General features: G+C 34.7%; 1 protein-coding gene across 11 annotated transcripts in view; it reads left to right on the top strand.

The window, feature by feature from the left end:
• Positions 1-19,733, top strand: part of caps (capricious) — an 810,649-nt gene that overhangs the window by 695,895 nt on the left and 95,021 nt on the right. For 3 of the 11 annotated variants that reach the window (XM_074132381.1, XM_074132379.1, XM_074132382.1), the window contains one exon: positions 9,229-9,289. The exons of 7 other annotated variants lie outside the window; for them this stretch is intronic. The gene's annotated coding sequence lies outside the window, so the exon portion shown is untranslated. Of the gene's footprint in view, positions 1-9,228; positions 9,290-11,534; positions 11,554-19,733 lie in introns of those variants that run through there. One more of the 11 variants, XM_074132384.1, reaches the window with a different exon arrangement.

The raw sequence follows: 19,733 nt of genomic DNA, 5'->3' as shown, positions 1-19,733 counted from the left end.
TGTTCTCGTGGACTTCTCCAGATCCTCTCTCTCACTCTCTTATAGGGTTGCACCACTCAACTCTTACCCCCAGAACTCTGGGAGCCCCGTCACATTCGGAATGAATTACTGTGGGGAAACAATACGCGGTCAAGTGGTGGGACACTAAACTGATCCAAGTGGGGCACTCTGGGGGCGCATGTTACCCTCACTGGAGGCTACTGCACGTTCATCTATCTCCCCTCACATTCGGAGAAACTTCTCCATGAATTATCTCTTCATTCTGCTTTAACGTTCTACCATCATTTCTACATAATCACCTCCATTGCCACCATGTCCTATTTTATTAACAATATTAACATGTTTTAATATCTATTAAAAAGAAATACGACCACTTAAGTCAATGTTTAATTAATAGATATTTATTGACAAGTAAGGAAAGCTTTGCTTTTTATATATTCACGTTCGAATTTTGAACTTCAATGGTTTGCAATTAAACAAGAACATGGAAAATAAATCGGTTTTTTGGATGTTTTTAACCATCCAGTGAAATATTTAAACCATCTAATACTAGTGAAATGAATAAGATACTTCAACGCCAGTTAACTTGAAGATATTCTTCAGTAAGTTCGTAAACCTGAACATCTGATTCCTGTAACAGCGATTTAAGGGGGTCCGTCCAAGAAAACTTAGTGTTTCATATTGGTGGGGGACTTGTTATCCATTATTTGCTCCAATCTTTTAGGTTGTACAATAATAGGGACATTTCTCTTTGTACCAATTCTATTTACTTATTTTTTTATAAACCAATGACTGCTGCGAAGCGTACAAATACAATTCTACATTATTGTTATTCTGCATTAAGTTCGCTGAACAAGGTTTTTGCCCTACTTCTGGATACCGACTAGTTGTAGAACAAACTCAAATCAGAAGTAATTAATTCTGTTATCAGCTATAGAAATCATTGATAAATATAAACATATTAGTGAAAGTTATATTTATTTTTGAAGAAATCCTTCACGTTTATTGCGACCACAACAAGTAAAAACTAAAAGAACCGCTGATAATTATTTTGAAGTCACTCAGGACAATTCCATTTTACTTAGATTTAGGAAGGAAATTCCTCTAAAGGTTTTGTTCCGTGTCAGCTAAGCATTTTCATTTAATTTTCCTTTATTCTTTGAAACAAAGCACAATGTGTGTACTTTGTGTTCTTTCTAAGGAAATCTTTCAACTTTAAAATTCTTACTTCTTGGTATACATCTGGTTAACTTTATTCTTTTCCATCATTTGTCTTTAATTTTTCATTTATATTCTAAACATAAACTTCGTGAGTGATATATTTTATGCGATAGAAGAGATTGGTGCAGATTTTCAAAGGAAGAGTCAGCTTTTGATATTCCCTGAACCCAAAATTGTAGTTAATACAAATTGGCCTCTAGCTCACTCAGTTCGTTTTTGCGAGCTCTCTCTGGCTGGCCGATTGAGGATTACAAAATTGGTGAACTGTAAGCACTATTTTAATGAATTGTTTTTTCAAGATTTTCTCCTTCGATTACACAGGCCTGCATTTTTTAACTTTTGAAAAATTGTTTTAAATTTGTTACTTGATTTTTATGTATTCTTGTGTGCTAAATCCAAATATGAACTCCATTTTCCACCATCACGTAAGAATTTTTCACAAAATCGCTTCACATTTCTCTCAAAATTTGTGAAAAAGCAATAGTATTTAAAATTATATTTTATTTGCAAATGATACGATAAGGAAAATTCCTTTAAAAAGCAATTAAATTTAATGAAAATACACAGTAAAATACGTCTTAATTCTTTAAAAGTCGTTTTAGAATCTTTTCCTTTTCATTTCCATGCTCCTTTTGGTGCTTTGTCATCGGTGGTCTCGAAGCAGGTCGTCCCTTTTCAACATCTAACAGAAGTGAGCTATCATGCTTACGTTGCATCTTCCTTGGTATCTTCTTTCCATTTCTTTTATTTCTTGGTGGAATCTTTCCCCCTGCTCCTCACTTACTGCACCAAGTTTTGCAGGAAAATAGTCAAGGTGCGAATATAAAAAATGCACCTTTAAACTCATGTCACAGCCTAAATTTTTAAATTTTTCTAACATATTCTTTACATCTATATATACAGGGTGTCCCAAGCTATATGGATAACGACTTTTTCTCGGAAACTAAGATAGCTAGAAAAAAACTAAAAAATACGTGTTCCCTTAGTTTTTTGTTAGGAATCCAAATTTACTTTGTAAATTTTTTTCGGTGCTTCCAGAAGCGAGATACAGGCACCAACTTCATTTTTTCAAATGGGGAGGTGGGGTTTTTATTTCAGAAATAGATTCCTCTATTTTTTTAAAGAAACTTTTACTCGAAAGGTTTTTATCTGTGAGCGATATTTTAGAAGTTATGAATGAAAACATGATTCTTATAAGAAATGTCAAAATGATAATATTATAACGGTTTTTTGATTGAATAAGAAGTAAAGTACTATTTTATCATAAATTTTACTCCTCATTAATATTACAGATCATGCTCGAAATGGCCTCCACCATTAGAGATGCATAGACATGCACTTTCCTGCCCCTTACTGCCAAAGAAATAGATTCAGCTTTAACCGACTTACAGGCATCTATTATTCTCTGCTTTAGATCATCTACAGATGCAATTCCGGCTTGATTCTGATACTCCTAGATTTAGAAATGCTTTTAGGTAAGCAGAAATAAGAAAAGAAAGAAAAAAGTTATGAATAATCACCTTGTTTTTCAGGTATCCCCAAAGGAAATAGTCCATAGGTGTCAAATCCGGTGAGAGAGGTGGCTACTGAATAGCCCCCGTGTCGATATAACATGCCCATCAAATTGCCTATCGAGATATCTCTTTACATGCCTCATGGTATTATATCGACATGGGGGACGATTCAGTGGCCATCTCGTTCACCGGATTTGACACCTACGGACTATTTCCTTTGGGGATACCTGAAAAACAAGGTGATTATTCATAATTTTTTTCTTTCTTTCCTTATTTCTGCTTATCTAAAAGCATTTCTAAATCTAGGTATCAGAATCAAGCAGGGATTGCATCTGTAGATGAACTAAAGCAGAGAATAATAGATGCCTGTAACTCGGTTAAAGCCGAATGTACTTCTTTGGCAGTAAGGGGCAATTCGCAGGAAAGTGCATGTCTATGCATCTCTAATTGTGGAGGCCATTTCGAGCATGATCTGCAATATTAATGAGGAGTAAAATTTATGATAAAATAGTACTTTTCTTCTTATTCAATCAAAAAACCGTTATAATATTATCATTTTGAAATTTCTTATAAGAATCATGTTTTCATTCATAACTTCTAAAATATCGCTCACAGAAAAAAACCGTTCCAGTAAATTTTTCTTTAAAAAAATAGAGGAATCTATTTCTGAAATAATAACCGCACCTTCCTATTTGAAAAAATGAAGTTGGTGCCTGTACCTCGCTTCTGGAAGCACCGAAAAAAATTTACGAAGTAAATTTGGATTCCTAACAAAAAACTAAGGGAACACGTATTTTATAGTTTTTTTCTAGCTATCTTAGTTTCCGAGAAAAAGTCGTTATCCATATAGCTTGGGACACCCTGTATATATATATATATAAACTTCATCTTTTTTATTGCCAAGAAACTACTTCCTTGAAAGCTTTCTGTTTTTCTGCTTCCTCCATTTTAAATTCAAAATTTTCTTTGTTGTTTTTTAACCATAAAGTTACCCACAAATATAACAAAAAGAGTCAGGCGCGTTGACACAACCTCTTGAAGCCATTGAAATTTAATTTAACACTTGTACAACAAATAAATAAATAAAATTTTGGTGGTGGGAGGCAGACGCGCAGTAACAGGATCAGACATGTCTTGAGGTGACAGAGGTTGTATTTACAGTTGTGTTATAAATTTACCATTGCTTTTAACTTCTTTATCATTATAATTCACAATACTTTATTCAGAGTATTACTTTCTTACATCATCACGACTAAAAATACTTATTATTATTCATTTAAATAATTGTTTTACAAAATTATCCTTCACAACATGCCAACACCTGTAGTATACAAAAAATCCGAAATTGTGGTAAAACCTTACGTGATGGAATTTTTTAAATATTTTTCCCATTTTCAGCACCAAAAAATCTATTGAAATCACACAATAGATTCCAGACAATTTTTTGATCGCAGGCCTGTGTTATCTTAAAGCTTGATCCATTAAACTCCATTATAACTTCCATTATAACTCCAATAAAGGCTTTCCAAAACCTTCTTTGAATTGTCCACCTTTCTTTGCTTGTCCCCGAACACTTTTCCTCATCATTTCATCAATATTCAATTTCTTCAATTCATTAATCCATTCTTGAAAATTTGTTTATAAAACCTACAGAATCATGCAGACATTATAAAGCACAATCCATTCGCACTGGCTGGTCTTACCCATCTCGTTTTCTTTTAGGCCTCTTGCCTCAGTGACACGATCTCTCGCGACATATTTCTTCTATACAAACAATACATTTTTTATTATTAAAATTTTCAGTAAAATAAAGGATGGAAAAAAAGTTAAATTTTCAATTTCACTAATACTCATCTATTTTTTAAAAGAAAGATTTAGTAAGCGAAAGTAGAAGTACAATGGCTGCATAAATTTCTTTTGGAAAGATTTTAATTTAAATAAATTTAAATCTATTTAGTGACAAGCTGTTAAGAGATGAGTTTATATTTTCTAGATAAAAAATAAACTTTTTTTCTATGTAGAATAGAGTTTGGCGGTGGTAGAGACCCCATATCTTCTTCCCTATACCTAGCTGCTAAATATAAGGACTAGGTTTCCAATTCGTGCCGCCGCATCCAATCTCTACCAACCTAACCTAAAATTTCTCCGCAATCTAATCAATGCTTTCTTTCTCCGTCTATATATATATATAAAACCACGTATAAAGTTAAACTGTGGTCAGGAAGTGAGTAAAGAAAAATGTATTGAAAGAGTTTTCCCAAGTTTTTCGTTAGCTTTTTTTTTTTGTTACATTTAGATTGATTTTCTTTAGTTTTCCTTCTTTTTTGCGGAAGGTTTTTGTTTTTAAACTTATATAGTTTTGCTTATCTATTGTTGTATTACAGGAAATATTTTATTTTTTATTATTTGGAACCTTAATAAAGTTTTATCCAAACAAAGTGGATTTATATAACCAGCATAATGTTTTTGCCGTCGCTTGACTTTAACGCGTTACTGTTCTTGACTTTTAAACAGTTCAATTATTATAATACTTTGTTTAATACAGCTAATTTACAACGTTTTAACATAGTCCTGGATTAGTGGCACTTGTAAGAATGATCAGGGCGAAGAAACTCGGTTCCGTCTGCTTGGAGAATTGAACGGCCATTATATCTGTGAATGATTCTTCCGAATGTTTGGCCCTAATAATCTGGAACCGAACTGGAGTCGAAATTTACTGCCTTAGAATGTTTGTAATGACTGTCATTCTCTGCGGAGGTAGCACAGGCGGTCCAAGTAATTGTACACAATTATTATATTTTATGTAAATTTTACTCACAGAAAATGCAAACATGAGTGAGAGAAATTCAGTTCCTAATTTTGTAAAAAGTCGCAACTTTCGGTACTAAATATTTTTGTTGGGCAGATCTCTTTTCTATTTTTTTTATTTATTTACTTCATCCCTCAACTCCATTTTTTGCTCCACTAAGAGGAGCCTCTTTGAAGTTATCAAATATTCGCACTGAGAAGAGCAACCCAGGCGTATTAATAAATTAATTGTGGTGAAGTTCTCCATTGGCGATGGCACATACATCTTTGAATGTGACGGCTCACCTACACTATGGATCACATCCCACATGAACTTCTCCCATCATTCTGTTAGAAGAGGAGGCCAGCCAATATCTCAATAGATCTACAGTGACATATGGACCCATTGTTACAGTCCTATTGAGAGAGTTCGAGAAATACCGATGATACGATCTCAGTTCAATTTCACAACAATAATGTCCTGCCTGCGGCAATTAATTTATTGAAATGATACAATTAATGGAACTACAGTCCTTTATTTAAAAATAATTTATTTTTTAATTGATTCTGTCCTTAGTAATTTGTTTAGAAGTGGTAATTTTCTTTGACCGACTACTTTTATTATAATCAATTTGTTTTTGATAAAACAAAAGTAAAGATGGCGATTTGCAAAGCTAACTACTTTGAACTCCACACAAGAATGACTCGTAAGTCGATCTTAGAGCTAGACTTTCTTCATTCGCTAGTACCTCGTAAGTGCGCATAAACCCTAAGTAGGCAATCCGTTATGTAGCAGTGGCTATTAAATAACGAGACTGATGCTGCTACAGAAGAACTATGCATGCGCCAAATCCTAACGACCGAAAGCTTAGCAGCGTCTCACATGTTTGTAGAGAAATCTGTCTGACCGGAACCGTCGTTTGTGTAAGAGTTTGCTGGTTTCGTTTTGCCGAAAACAAGATACTACACAAGTAGTGTAGCAACGAATTGTCGTGAAATTTTACTTGAAACTTGGTAAAACCGCTACTGAAACTTATCTTTTATTAAAAGAAGTTTATGGCGATGAATGTTTATCACGTGCGAGTTTTTGAGAGGTTCTAGCGTTACCAAGATGGCCGAGAAGACGTTGGAGATGATGACCTCCCGGGTCGCCCTTCCACGTCCAAAACGGATGAAAATATCGATTATAATTGATCAACATTACTACCTTGAGGTGCTTGCTCAAATCTTTGAAAGAGTAAGAAAAAAACGACCCGATTGGTGGAAGAACAAATCATGGGTTCTCCTTCAAGACTACGCGCCGGCTCACACTGCGCCTTGTCTGTCAAGACGTTTCTAGCAAAGTTCGACATCCCAGTTTTAGGCCATCCGTATGTCGCCCCATGTAACTTTTATCTGTTTCCCAAAGTCAAATCTGCATTAAAAGGAACACGATTTCAGTTCCGTTGAAGCTGTGAAAGAAAAAGCGGCACACATCATGTAGGAGCTCACAGAAAAAGACTTCCAGCACTGTTCGAACAATGGTAAATCCGCACGGCAGCATTGTAGGGGAGGGGTGTATATTGCAGGTGATAATAACTAAATATGTATAAATTTAAAATAAAATGTTTTACAGCTACAGTCTCGTTATTTAATAGCCACACCTCGTATTCTCCTGTTGTCTCAAAGAACAAGCAAGATCCTTACTTTTTCTTCTTTTTAAACTTCTTTCCTATCCACCTCCGTGGAAAATGCGCACATTATGGCCGATTCCTAATGTCTGCTGCCAGTAATCCGTAGCCAAACTGGGATCAAATTCCTTGCAAGATTTTGACCCGTCAAGCACCAAGCTTCCAAAAAAGAGAAGAAGAAGAAGAAGCATGCGATATTTTCAGCCAAGGTTTCACTCTTGCTCATTTTTAATTGTTAATTATTACCTTATTGCAGATTTCTTTTGATACTACATATGTACTTTCTAAATTATTTATTTTATAATCACTCTCGCCTTATGAAAAACCTGAATTATTATTATATATACTTCCAGTTCTTTCTACATCCGCGTAACCCACTTTTTCTGCCATCCTAGATGGCTGAATATTTAGCACTGTTCCCGAACGATACATTTGAATAATATATTCTCCCTGACCAGAGTTTTCTTTTAGTTGCCTTCGGTTGTGGAAAACAGCCGCGAACCTACTCAAATTTTCCAAATTCTCACTACTCTGCCTTGAACTTTTCTAAGCCAAAGACGACCTGTGTTTGCCTCCATCCTAAAAATAAATATAAATACATTTTTCTTTTTTCTTATTTTTACATTATTAAATTTCAAACAAATTTTCTCTGTGGAAACTTTCGAGGACTTTATGGGAGAAATTTGATTATATCCATTTCAATACTCAGCAGTGATAAGTGTATAATGTAAAAAAAAAAAGAAAAGTTTTTGACTATTCTGGCTTTAGGTTGGGTGCCTTATCAGAGAAGCACGCTTAGTACGTGGTCTCTTTGTAGTCGCCGCCATTGCTAGAAGGCCGCAGGTTATTACTGTGAGAAGGGGTTCTCGTCTCTGTTATTAGGCTACGTGCAAGGCGACCGCACCATACCAAAACTACCATACCCGGCCTTTTAGCTGCTTTAATATACCAAAGAGAGAGTGACTGTGAGAGAGAAATTGAATTGAATGCACTTAATATTCTGCTTGTTTGTAAAAATATTTTCTGTAAATAATTACATTTTCTGCTGTTAACCATGATAAAAATAAAACCATCTCTTTATAACTTAACGAATAGTTTAATCGTTAAACTATACACCCTGCTCATTTTTATGGTCACACTTAAACCAGCTCTATATTCTCTACATTTGTTTGCCTATAATACTGCCCTGTGAATTATGCCCATAATTAGTTTGCATGAATAATTTTATAAAGGGAGAATCGCAATCGTTACTGCATTTCTTTTAAGTCCAGTTTCATTCACCGCTGAAAGCAATATTTTGCCAAATCGTTTAATGCTGGAGAGAGAGGGCTGACCTATGTAATTTATTTCCAAATATATTCATTTTTACCTTTGTATGGTTCGCTTTGTATTCTCACAATTATCCTTTTAGTTACAAACACCGATAATATCGAATTACTAATTGAATCGAATTGAACAGTCCAATATTTTGTCCATAATAACATTATGTTCTAAAATACACAAAAAAGAAAATTACACATTTCTCTACTCTATAATTTCTTTTCAAAGCAAAAGCAGTTTTTGACCATTTAATGAATTCCTAGAGAGGCCGAGAATAATCAAACTGGCTCCTTCCAGCGAGCTAACTTTTTTAACATGAAACTTAAAAGATCATCATGGATGCGTGGTATCTTCGCTCTAGCTGATGCTGGAGAAAAATCTTGCCGCCGATGATGAGCATCATTTGCCTGGCGTGGATATTATTCCATTATTATTTGTCTTAGATATTTTTAATCTAAACGCTATCTTAATAACAATCCATTATTCGTGAATTACCTCAATGTATTAATCTACAGAACCCAAATAGTTTTTTAGAGTTTGTACAATGATCTTTGCCTTCGTTCTCACCATTTTTATCAATTTAATTCAGCATTTCCCCATTCAACCAATATATTCAACTTTCCTTCTTTTTCTTTCTGAATATGTTAACACATAAGTTCTTAATAACATTTATTTTAAAATTTCCTCAATATATACAATGTTTATTTCTGTTTCAGGTGGGTTGGACTTCAGATTCAATCTTAGTGTAAAAATTCTTTTTTCTCTACCAGAATTGAGGTAAGTGTATCGCATTTGTGGTGCAGATAATATTTGTAAATAAGCGTTAGCTAAAATTGTCTATAATCATGTTAAGTTGTGTGATTATTGTTAAAATGTTACTTTAACAAGACCTTCATTAAACTCTGTTTCACCTAATTGATATGAAGGGAGAACCTTCTCTCCCTCTTCCATAAAAATTGTTACTTACGAATGAATATACATTCATCTTGGGAGATATTTGCAAAAAAAATCAATCTTATCTTCATGCGTCAAACATTCAAATATATAGTATCTTTGCAATTTTTTTTTAAGACAGAGACCATAAATCAGTAACTGCACAGTGAAAGTTTACAGGAGAATTGGATTCATAAGATCAGCTTTTGATCGATTTATGGATGTAATTTTGAATCCTTTTCGAAAGGCCCAAGCCAAATTAAAACCGAAGCCTAACTCTTGATGGTATTTCTGAGAAAAGGAAAAGAAAAAAATTAGGGTTTCTATCAACTGTAAAATGGATGTTTTAGGATTCTGAATTAAAATACTACGCTTACACTTGGCTTCAGAGTTGTAGGATTGGAGGAAGAATTTTTTGAAAATTTGGTTAGGTTGGCAGTGCTAGATAATTTCTTTGATTCTATTAGTCGTGGCCAGCATATTTTTTGTATCCTTGACAGGTTTCGAGATTATCATCAGGTGGTAAATCAGTTCGGTGCAGACATTTCGACTTCACTTACATTACCGTCTCGTACTGTACTTGCTAAACAAGAGTTTGCTCAGGTTTGATTTTTAGCGCAATAGTGAGTGCCAATGCCAACCATTTTAAAATTGCTCATTCGTTATTTTAGAAAATGGAAAGGGTTACTTTCCCAGAGCCAATCACGATATTCAGAGTGGAAATCCCTCCCCAATGCCTTATAGTTCAAATCATCAATAACGTATTTCACATCGTCAAATTACCATGTAAATATTTAATGTCTTTTTTTGAGTTTATTTCATTATTAAATTAAGTAGAAATCGAGTAGTAATTAAAGCTTTGCCAGAAAAATAAATTTTTATGTAAAATAAAACAATTTTAAAGTTTTTCTCTGTTAAAATGTGTTTGATTACATAATTTGCTGCATGCAACAGTCGAATGCAATTAGTGGATGAAAGGAAGGGTAAACTGGTTCATTCTGCTTGTGCTACAGTTCGGCCTTACAATAGCTGGAAAAACAGCATAAATCAGAGCACAGTTAATATCAGCAGCGACATTGCTTGCTGGTAGTTTGACAAACGAAAACAGGTGTAGCGAAAATGGAGTTGTTCCGGTGAACGGTGGAACAGCCGACAGTGTGGCGGCTGAATGTATATGTGAGAGTCAGTTTGGGCAACTGAATGCTGGATAAAGTTTTAGCGAGACTATATTGTGACGTATGACTCCATTAATACAAATTATTTGTGAATGTTATGCACAACCTGATCAACAAGGATTTATCCTCCCCTAAACCAGCCAACGAGCTCTTCCAATGTGCTTTTATATTATATTTATGTACGCGCCCATGTGAGTTGGGTTTGTATGTGTTTATAATCACAACATTCGTTTTATGATCAAACGATAAATAGATTAAATTGCTGTTCATCTGTAAAATTCCTGAAACAGATGTATCAGATCTGTTAAATGGTGTAAAAATTAACACATGTTATTTTAAATCCGTAAATGTCTAGTCAGGTCAACTGAAGCGGAAAAAGCCTGCTTTCTGGTATTGATTTTCTGTTGGATCTAGCAGTTTTCAACAATAATTTTTTTGTTTTTTATCCTTGATTTTAATCGTCCGTTGCACGCTTTATGCGATATATTTCTGACCGGTTTCGGACTTCTATTCATAGTAGAGGTCGATTTTATCAGACTGGTGTAGGAAGTTGATCTTTTATTTTTGTTGCTGGCTCCACACGAGGGTCGAAAAGAAGGATAGTGAGTTACAGGAACATTATAGTAAGCCATTTCATTGTGATGTCCGGCGCAACAACATCTAAAAACTATAATATGAATTAAATGTATAAGTGGAATTTCAAATTGAAAGAATATCGGCGTTTTTTTCCTACAGATTCCACAAAATTTCATTTATCTTTAAGTACAATATAATACATGTTGGACTGTTACAATTATTTTAGAAGTTCTTAGGAAAGATGAAGTTGAAGTAAAACTTTTCTTGCAGATGCTACTTTTGACATTGTACAACTCAAAGACTAGTATAATATTTGATCATGAGGAAATGCGAACCGAAATTTCGAGTAGGACTTGTGTAAGTACACCGGATTACTTTTTTTTTACAGAAAGGCATTTTCGGTTATTGCCCAGGCGTTGCCAAAAGTTGTTCATTTCCGTTCTGTTGTCTGAATTTATCAAAAAGCTAACTATCCCGAGTCATGGTCCGCAAAGGTATCGTTTTACTGGCGATCTAGGTCTTGGATTTTATTTAATGTTTAATCTTGAAAACTTTACAGTAAAGTTTATTGCTAGTCGCCTCCGTTTACACCTAATTTGGTATTTAGACGCAAAGCCTGCGTAAAAAATAAGCAATTACTTTATTTAGTTAGAACAAGTAATAGAAGTGTATAGCAAGAAGCGCCTGGAAAAATTGGTCTTGGAAAGATGGCTCCTTTAGATTCTTTGGAGAGATATAGAAGGCCCTGTTTTTATCTCTCTTAAGTGCGCTTATAATGAGTGCACTGCCCCATGCTCCACAGAAAAAGCTCAAATTTTAATTTAACTAAATATATTATTTTCTAAAATATTTTATTACATCTAAAATTGCAAGATTTTATTAATTCCTATTGTTACAATTATTAATTTGTTTTTCTCTTAAAATTCATTCAACTTTCAGTCTAGAAGACCTGCAACTATTATTGATATGAATCTCTGTAATAAGGAATTATGTAAAGGTAGAGAGAGATGATGGTTATTCCCGTTTGAAGTTAATTACAGTATTATACAGGTTGGCAGGATATATCGCTCATTAATTCAAGAAGGATGACAAGGTTTTACCCTGGATATTGCTTTCAGAATGGGTTAACAGGTGGTCGGATCATTAGTTGTTGCTTTTCGCATTTGTTTTTCTTATTTTGATTTGTGTGAAAATCTTATCTTAGATTTTGTTTTGTTGGAGTTTTGTCAAAGATTCACTATAAGAGTTTTCTTTTTAAACATAATCAAGCAGCTTTCTTATTGCCTGTATGAAATTGCTGTTTTTATGGCAAAGGAAGTTTAATATTTTTCTAAATATTTCTCTCGTTAATATTTTGAAATTTCATTTATATTCTTTTTTTGTTTTAATTATTTTAAACGTTGATTTTAAGATAAATAACTGTATCCGTAAATGTTATTAATACAAAATGTTAATACTGCGATGAAGCGTTTGATGCGTACTTAACTGCCAGACAAATTTACCGTCGAATTTCATCAGGGATTTGATCATCTCAGTTATATCGAGCACCTTAGTATGTTACTGATTATAGAAGAATGAAGAAGCTACATTAGACATTTAGAGGATTCTTTTGGAACCATCTCTTAGAAATGTGGTGTTTAGTGGAAGATTAAAGAACTTATGAAAGGGATTGGTAACATTCCTTGATTCAGGTTGCTCTAATTATTGTACATAGCAATCTGTTTATTTTATAAAAATAATATTTTACACCAAAATAATCAGGAATTGTACACTTTCTTCACGGATCCTGATATAGTGAAAGTAATAAAGCTTGGTAGACTGCGATGGGCAGGACACATAGCTAGTATGAGTGAAGATGAGATTCCTAAGAAAGTGCTGGAAGGAAACATGCAAGGATCCAGGAGGGTAGGCAGACCAAAGCTGCGCTGGGAGGATAGTGTGGCAAAGGATGCTGCATCTATGTTAGGTTTCCGAAACTGGAGGGCGGCTGCGCAGGAAAGAGACGCCTGGTGGGCACGTCTTGAGGAGGCTCTGTATGAGTTGTAACGCCAGTTAAGAAGATTCGCTTTTGATTTATTATTATTTTTATTTATTTTTCTTAAGCCAATCAATTTCTGCAAGAAATCTTCTTGAACAGGAAAACAAAAGAAATACCTCCACGTGCTTGCGCTAACCCTAGGACTCCCAATGGTCCCAAAATCTAGGCATGTCACCAACTTACAGAAGTAAGAACGTATAATGATTTGAATTCAATATTTATAATTTAATTTTTAGAACATGATACAGAAAATTCCATTTTAACATTTAATTTCATCACAATCCACTCATAAGTAAAGTAAAGTAAAGTAATCGCCTATTTTTTCAGGCGGGACTTAACGTCCAACTACCATTTACTAGGTGTCGTGGACGGAGGCGACTATCAAATGTACTTTACTATTTCTCATTTAACCATTAAATAAAATCCAAGGCCAAGACCGGGAATCTAACCCAGTACCACAATGCATATTAGCTTTGCAGGTCTCGCCTCTTAACCCGCTCGGCTACCGTGGCGCCTCAATCCACTCATAATACAACATCTATCTTCCAGAACATTTCCAGGCAACACTTCTAGACGTCTTAAAAGACAGTGGCTTCGCGATCTCCTCTCTGATGATGAAGAGAGTAGTAGAATGTAGAAAGTTACCGCTGGGTAACTTCTCCACTCTGATATGTGTGATGTGTTGCTTATTGTTACCCTTATTGCTTATAACGCAATTCGTTGATTGTAACTAAATAGCTGATTAAAAAAAAATAAAATAAGAAAATTATGGTTAATAGTACTCGTTACAAAGACGCAACGTGCAACATGCATTCACTTTGGCGTTCCTTAACCGCTTCTTTTTAGCAGGAAAAGAAATGAAATTCTTTGTTAAACCAGCCGACGTAATCATTCAGGCATTTTTCATGTTGAATTGAATTTCCAATCTGGACTATGGCTATTATGAGGTAATTGAGAGAAAGAAGAACTAGGAACAGAGAATAGTGCAGAAATTTTAGAAAACAAAAGCGCTTTTTATCTATCCAATTTAGAATATTTATATTTCATTTCATTTTCTGGTAAACTAGAAAATAAATTCTAGATTTGGAACTTGATAAGTTACATTATTTGGGTTGGTTATTTCTAGCATCCAGTTCCCCTGAAACTGCTGTGTGTTACTCGCTAGTTATTCAACAATGGGATCTGTTTTAGAGGGTCAACTTATCACTACATCCAATCTCTAGCAAGCAAGAAAATTAAAATTCTTTTATTAATACTTTCATCTAAATTGAAAAAAAAAAAAATCCAGTTATTGTCTCCTTGTTACAATTTAAGAGAAGAGTCGCAAAATTTAATTTATCACAGTTGCTTCGTAATGCGGAAAAATGAAATACGCCCGGGGCTGGATCGCAGAGGGGGTAGAGGATGTCAGCCGAACTACATTCATAACGCAGCAGTGCTGCCTCTTCAACGGTTAATGGAGTCTCAACTACCGCCCGTTTCTTCTTCCGTTTTCCTTCTTACAAATCAGACCCGGCAAATATTTCCATGGCATTCACTCACTAGAGCTGTTCCATGATGTGCTAAACATTTACATAGGAATCTCACTTAGCGCTCGCGTATAAATATTTCAGAGAATTTGATAATAAATTTTGCATATTTTTATAGCATTACGTCTGGAATTCTTAATATATGAAATTAGAAAAAAATTCTTGCTTTTGCAATATTTAGGCGTTCTTCGGTTTATTAGAATATAGATTCAACTGTGTTCTTTAAATTTATTAGCTTAAATATTACTTAGTCTACTGCTGCTTAAATTAAGTTCCATCGCAATTTAAGCTCCATCGCAACACTTGTGATCCCTTTTTGTTAAAGCCTTTAGCAGATCTATTTTCCAAATTTTATTTTTAGCATTTCTGTTTTACGATAATCGTATACCATATGTGCTTACCTGAACGTTTTAATAATGGCTTACACTCTCCGACTTGTCGCTGTGAAATATTTCTGGTAAGAACTTGGAAGTGAGCTGATTCCCCTTCTATTCCCCAAACTTCTTCTGCTTCTTCTTCTTCTTCTTCTTTGTCTTCGCTCTTATGCCTTTCAGCGTCGAGCTTTAGATAACTTAGGCCTTTAACCAAAGGATGTACTCTTCCCTGTTGTTTGCCAATTTTCGGATAAAATACTTAGTCTAACCTCGCTTTTGTGCCAATCGCCCGATGTGATCCAAGTAATAATCCAATCTAGGTCTGCGGCCTTCTGATTTGGCCTCCATCAAGCACCTAATCTTTTTCTGTCTACTTCTTCTGCAGACGTGGCCAAACCATCCCAACTGCCGATTTGCCAACTTGGTTACGAAGGGTTGTATCTCTAAGCTGCTCCTTATTTTTTTTTTTCGGCGCATCGACAGCTTGGTCATTAGCGCCGTCTCGTCCCTTAAAATCACCTCGTGCTCGGATGGCACCTCCTCCTCCTTCCCGGGGAAGCAGTATGGAGCCGAGGGACACTGGAGCACAACTTCTCTCTCCAACCATTTGACCATTGACTAAAGTCGACGGAGGGGAAAGAGTAGCTGATATGTTGGCACCATCCTCTCGTTTCTTGTCTGTTTTGGGTGGGCTACATAATGAAGGGCTAGTCGCTCAAGATAAATATTATCCCATCCACCTAATCTAATATAATTCACTATTAATAGGGGGGAAGTGCTTGGATTAAAGCTGCTCCTTATTGTTTCATTTCTAATTTTTTATCACGCTTATTTTTCCTTTGACCCGGCGGAGAAATCACATTTCAGCAGCTTGTAACCCGGCTTGCATGCTTATACAGCATAGTCCACGATTCTGCCCCATACTGAAGGTAAGTAGACGGTCTTGAAGACGGTCATCTTTTTTGCTGACCTCTCTTTTAGCGACCACAGTATTCCTGATCAGGCTTTATTGGCCCACACCCACTCGATTTAGTACCTCTTGATCAATTCTGCCATCCCGTCTAAAACAAGACTCCTAGGTAACCTTAACCTCCTCTACCTGTTCCATGAAATGCCCCTTCACACTCCACCTGGTCCTTCCAACGTGCATTACCTTGCTTTTACTCATGTTCAGCGCCATTCCTTTCCATTTGAGCACTTCATACCATTCAGCTACTGAAACCCAAACTTATCGTGTAACCAAGTGAAGTACAAAGGCATTTTTGAAGGATAAAAAATAGGCATGAGCGTCTCTTCTTCAATGTGGGCTTCCTGATAATCGTGTGTGGTCAGCATAACTCAAGAACGGAAAATCGCCAGGATGTTCAAATTTCATCCTTCTCACCACCGGACCCAATAAGAAGGTTTTGGTGAAAATATGTTCAACCAGAAATGCCAATTAATGTATTTTTCTTCTTCTTTTTTTTGTGTCGTCTTTTACAAAGTTGGTCCAAAGATTTCCTTTTAAAACCTGTTATGCTCATTACACACGGAATGTTTAGAAAGAGAATGTTTCCAAGAGAATCCCTTTATAGAAGAATATGGAGGAGAGATGGGTTTTACTTCCCTTTAAGTTTCATTTCCGTCTAATGTCAGTTCTCATTTCCTACTTAATATTAATCGGAATTCAATCTTGAAAAAGAATTAAAAACTCTAAGAAATCGGACCCCAGAAAGTGCCATTTTATTCAATAGGTTTTCAGTTCTTAGCGACTCATTAGTCTCATTCTGAGGTTCAAGAAAATTAAATTTTATAAATTGTGGTCAAGGAAGTGGTAATAAGTGTTCTGTTCCTACCACTTCCTTCAATATTATTATTTTTGAATAGGAAAACTAAATACAAAAAAATTGTCGTTGAATAAGACAGCAATTCTTTTATTTTATTCTCCACAGAGTTGGACAGTTTTTCCTCCTAATTTAGGACTTTTATTTCTCATTCAATTGAACTAGTATTTATACAGGAGTAGGCGCCACGGTAGCCGAGCGGTTAGAGGCGAGACCTGCGAAGCTAATGTGTATTGTGGTACTGGGTTCGATTCCCGGTCTTAGGCCTTGGATTTTATTTAATGGTTAATAAAAGAAATTTACAGTAAAGTATGTTTGCTAGTCGCCTCCGTCCACGACACCTAGTTGGTAGTTGGACGCTAAGCCCCGCCTGAAAAAATAGGCGATTATTTTACTTTACAGGAGTGCAGCTGTACAATATTTCGATAATTGGAATCCAATTGAAGAGCTTGGTGCAAAAAGGAGTTATCTACAGTTTTTTTAAAATTTTTAGTAAGGACAAAAACTAAATATGCTTTAAGATGTATTCCTTATGTTGTGTCTGCAGTAAGGATTAGTTAATATATTGTGATGGGGTCATTTGGTGCTCAATTTGAACACTCTAGGACATTTTTTAAGCTAAGTTATTTTGCAGCTAACTCTTTTTTTGCACCAAAATCATAATTTTCCGTAAAACTTGGGTACATATTAAGTACTTTAGTCAACAGATTTCTTGTTTTTGAGCTTTTAAGTGGCATTTTCTGTCTTGTCGAATCGAATGTTAGTTATATTATTATGCCTGTCAAAAAGTGAAATAATAATATCTACCTAATATAAACATTAAATAAACCTAATAATTTTTTTTTTCCAAGGAATTTAAAGAATGTATTATGGAAATGAAATGTTTTATTTTTTCTCACAAAGTATTCATACATTACAAAGTTCAAAGTAAATAATGGATACCTGTCCACCAATCACTAATGCTTTCATCAGAGTCTACGTCACGTGTAGCTAGCCCTTGAAAGTAACTTAATTCCTGATAAGAATGTACAATAAGGGGGCAGTAGAAAACTCATTTTTTCTCCAAATCTAACCTATGTTAGAGAATAAGTAATAATAAAAGAGTCTGCATAAAGATTCGTTTATGCACCAAAAGATGTAGAATTGAACATACGACAATAGGGGGCGCCACTAAACACATTTTCTGAAAAAAAATGTAGATAACTCCTTTTTGCAACAAGCTCTTCAATTAGTGTATTTGTGTTAATTTGAATTTAATACAAGTTTAAAGTTTATGAGGGTGTTAATTTTTTTAAAAAGATTTTTTGTGAGTATGGAATATAAAAAAAATTTATTTTCTGTAAAAACACAAATCTTTAAAATTTAGAAGAATGAAACTACCGTGATCTGGCAGTGTTCCTAGCTATTTGATCATCTTATAAAACAAAGAAATATGATGATGTAAACGAGTCCCAGAACATAAACCAATTAAAAAAATTTTGTTCTGTTCACCATCGTAAATTGGTACAATTAGAGCTGGTTATTTTTCCCCGGTAGCATAACTAGTACAAGAGAAATGTAATTAAGAACCCATTGTAAGATTGAGTAGGATAAAGTAACCTGGTACTCTTACAACCAATATGTATGTAAATATGTAAATTTGACATAAATTGATTAATTTTATTATTATTTTGTTATTAAAAAACATAAATTCTCCAGAATTTTGGGTATATTGAATGATTTTTGCGTTAATTGGAGTTCTGAATGGAATTTTAAGTCGAAGTTTTAAAGAAGTCACTTCTCCAGAATATGGTATATTGTTATTCCAATTCATAACCTTTTTCTTCCATCAGTTGGTGGTTCTACTTAAATCCTAAATTCAAGGTTTTATATTGTCACTAAGTTTAGTAGTTCAGCGTAGTCATTAGGGTAAATACTGTTAATATCCCCCTCAGTCTTTACTAAACAATCTTGTAGTAAACAAAGAGCGGATGGTGCTTATTCAAAATTTGATTTTTGTGGTTGTATAACATATAGTTTAGTTTGAACCCAGAGAAAGTGGTACAGACAGAATATGGGGAAGAACTTTCATGAATACCATCAGCATAAACATGTAGTAAAAGTAACTACGAGTTATTCGGTGGTAACCCACGATGGAAAGTGTGGCCGTCTGTAATACGTGCTAGCTGGCCCTGGCATAACTCCAGAAACGGCAACCTTTAACTGCACTTGTTGAACTCAAGCTTTTTTTCGTTACATTCCTTCATCTTCGTCCGAGTTGTCTCAGCTGCAGGCTACTCCATTTTTACAGAATTTTTTTTGTTCTTTCTTAATTTACTAGAGGGTTTTTTTTTCTTTTATTAAGGATAGCTAACTTCCCCTTCTTTAATTTCCTTACCATTTCCTGATGGTGAATTGAGTCATCAACAGTTTTTTTTTATTTTTTCTTTTATCCTACGATGTTCACCATTGTAGAATTAAAACTCTTTTTATTAAAAGAGAGTGACACCCCGAAAAGAATGGACAAAGCAGTAAACGGTCCGAAAGCTAATTCCCTCCTCTATACATTACAGCTCACAAAGTTTAGAGGTTAAAAGACGCCCATACTTTGCTCTCTAGGAGCTTATTGAGTTCCTCCACATCAGCGGCATCAAATCCCCCTTTTATTTCCTTTGGAAATTGAAGCGTATAATCATTTTTTATCAACTTTTTAATTCCCGGATAAAATCTCATATAATGTTCAGTGGAAATTTGCTTTTTCCGTATAATGCTTTACTTTTCTTTTATGTGAAGA

This window comes from Rhodnius prolixus, unplaced genomic scaffold, assembly GCF_049639745.1.
Source record: "Rhodnius prolixus isolate KJV_2025 unplaced genomic scaffold, Rpr scaffold_4, whole genome shotgun sequence".
NCBI classification, from domain to species: domain Eukaryota; kingdom Metazoa; phylum Arthropoda; class Insecta; order Hemiptera; family Reduviidae; genus Rhodnius; species Rhodnius prolixus.
This window is presented reverse-complemented; position numbering and strand designations above follow the sequence as displayed.